Genomic DNA, 3100 nt, shown 5'->3' on the forward strand with positions numbered 1-3100 from the left:
AGAGTGACAGAAATCCTGAAGGAAGCTGCAGAATGCCACTCCTTCCAAAGATTCCTGTGGGTCACAAGTTTAGAGAGAGGCAGTAATGAAAAACAAGCCCCAAGCCTACAACTGGGTCAAACCCCACTCAGGTTTTCATGTTGGATTTCCTGAGTTACCATCCTCAAGTGACTGAGAAGCAATCTTAGCCTTGGATACCACACTCCTTGTTGTGGGCACCTTGCTTGCTATAACTGTCCATGTGAAAAACCATGACTACAGGAAGCCAGACACATACATGGTGGGCCTGAGATTTTAAAACGGTGTCTGTAAAAAGTACCCGGGTTCTCAGAGCTCTGTCCTTGGTGACAAGTCAACCACGGATGAGGGCACCTGGAGATCAGTAGGAAGGAACACATGTTGCTCACAAGACCTTATTCCACATACATCAGTTTCTGGGGCCTTTCCAAAGGGAAGTAACCTTTTAAACACAAGAGTTCTGTTATATCCAAAGGTGCTTTCTGGGTCCTCTTGAGCCAACAAAGCAGGCTTGACAGTGAGAATATCTCAATTCCAGGGGCCAAGCGAGCCTGGGACTTGGATGATGACCACGGGGTTCTCTGAGTATCTGCTGTCCAAGAGTCCAGCAGCTCCCTCACCCATTACCATCCCATGAGGATGGACCCACACCCCTTGGATAAAACAAAGGAGTAGAAATGTAACATTTCACTTGTATCCAAGGTAGAAAGGTGGAAGAAACTTTGCAAAATACTCTTACAAAATTAAAAAATTTAATCCAGGTAAGATCAAATGCAGCAGAGCTGAGGAGTCTGACCATTTCTCTTTACTGGTGTCGAGCACCCTGCTCTGAGCAACCTTTGTGCTGGACCTCTCAGGTGCCTCTTTAATTGAAAGCAACTGAGAACTGGCAGGGATGGAAAGGGTGGCCAGGATGAGCAATGAAACTTCAGAAATAAAGCCCAAATAAACCCACAAAGTCATCTCTAGCCTCAAGGTATCTTAAAAGGTTATAAGGTATCAAGGGGAACACCTTTGTAACCTAGGTCAAATGGGGGAAAAATCAAGGGTAAGCAGAAGGTGAGGTTATATCCTGTGAGCATGTGCATACACAGCACATCCCCCTTTTCTCCAGCTAGAGTTGCTCTCAGTGTCACAGGCTGCAGTCCCAACACTGAAGGCTTTCAGACCCCCCAACTCTCTTCTCTACCCTCCCATCTAACCCCAATACATCCTCTCCATTCCCCAAGCCCTGATCCCATATCCAGCTTTCTGCCTCTGGCTGAAGGTACAAGAAAACTATGTCAGGATGTTGGACATGAACTTGTTGAAACATTTGGAGTACTGCTTAGGGTTCACTGTGGAGATCTCGGCCCCTGCCCCATGCTTCACTGTTTTGGCAGCATGTGCAGCTTTCTTCTTAGCATTATATGACATGAGGATGTTGATGATGGCCATGAAATAGACCTCCTTCTCGGTGGTACTTTCATGGCTTTGCATGGCATTGACATCTACAGAGGGGATGAACTCCCTAGGACCAAAGAACTGGGAAAAGCTGTGGAGGTTGCCAGGGCTATCTGGAGGTGTGCCATAGGAGCAGAACAGGCTGCTGCCCACCCCGTCGTTCTCACTTTCTTTGTCCTCTGCTCACTCCTCCACCTCCATCTCCTCCTATTCCACCCAGTCCACATGGTGGATGCCCACCAACAGGCTGTAGTCCATGATCTCTATCTGGGCCAGGAACTCAACATTCTGCTTCAGTTTCTCCAGGAAGTTCTTTATACTCTCCTCTTCCACATGCAACTTCTGTCCTTCACTGAGAAAGTCATTGTCTTTGAATGTTCAAAGTCCTTGGCCTTCTCTTTGTCACTTGTTTCTCTGGCAACAGTAGAACCCTTGAGGTCATACTTGCAGAGTAGTGAGTCAAAGGCTAAGCACATTCCTTGTGACCACTGATACCGCTGTTTACTGGTGATGTTCTGCTTCCTCTAATGTTGAAGTTTGAACACTAGAGAAGCATGCCAAGGCAAGCATATTAAGCAGGTTTTATTTAGAAGTAGTAATATTACAGACTTCTCCCGGGAGGGAGAAGGGGGCCATGGCTGATGTTCTAGAATCCCAAGAAGTAAGCACGCCCTACATCTTTTATAGGTTAGGGTCTCCTTTGTTCTGTTCTCTGTAATCTTTATCATCAATCCAAACTCTGATGGAGATTTTGGAACACTATCGGGAAGTACTCCTTAAACTTAAAGTCACTGGGGAGGTTCTCCTTATAGAAGAGATGATTATCTACCTTGATCTTACTGTAGATTTTGAAGTCATTTGGCATTAGCATGACAGGGACAAAGACATTGCTCAGCTTGTTGATCCTTGGTTCACCCCCCACATCAGGACACTGAGGATCAGCTTGCTGGGCCATAATACCTTCACTTTCTGGCACACGAACTGATAACTGTGTATTCACATTTCGTTCTTTCCATCCTTTGTATTTTTGTCCCGCAGGGAAGATTTCCTGGCCATGAAACTCTTAGTTTTGGTTTGTTCCAGATGTTATTTCTTTTGAGTGACAGTTTATCTTGATGTAGAACTTTAGTTTGCTGCACTTTTATTTCTTTCAACACTACATATTTCACTCAACTCTCTTCATTGGCATGTTTTGATGAGAACTCTTTTATTTCTTGTCCCTTTCTCTCCCTCTCTTGCTTTGTATAAATACACACACACACACACACACGCACACACACACACACATTTACATTTACCTCTGGTTTGGGGGCAACATTTTTTTTCTTTTTATTTGTTTCCTACAATTTGCTATGATATGTGTAAGGAAGATTTGTTTCATTTTGCTTTATTTTGGATTTATTCCTACTAATGTTATTTGAGCTTTCTAATTAGTACTTACATTTCTGTGATTGATTTTAAAAAGTCCTATGTTATTCTTCTTTCAAGTATTTGTTATGGTCTGTTTTTCTCCTTTTCTGTTATTTTAATTAACTACATAATACATGATTTCTAATTGCCTCTCTGTTTATTTGGGCTTCTGTAACACAATACTGAAGACTTGGTGATTTATAAAAAATAGAATTTATTGCTAACATTT

The 3100-nt window shown here is 43.2% G+C and overlaps 1 pseudogene across 1 annotated transcript; it reads right to left on the reverse strand.

Moving 5' to 3' along the window:
• Window positions 1-1253: 1253 nt before the first annotated feature.
• LOC306651065 (phosphatidylinositol 5-phosphate 4-kinase type-2 beta-like) lies at window positions 1254-1937 on the reverse strand (annotated as a pseudogene). Its single transcript has one exon. The product of its transcript is annotated as a phosphatidylinositol 5-phosphate 4-kinase type-2 beta-like (transcript).
• Window positions 1938-3100: the final 1163 nt, after the last annotated feature.

The sequence above is a fragment of the Sciurus vulgaris genome, assembly GCF_902686455.1.
Source record: "Sciurus vulgaris genome assembly, chromosome: X".
Lineage (NCBI taxonomy): Eukaryota > Metazoa > Chordata > Mammalia > Rodentia > Sciuridae > Sciurus > Sciurus vulgaris.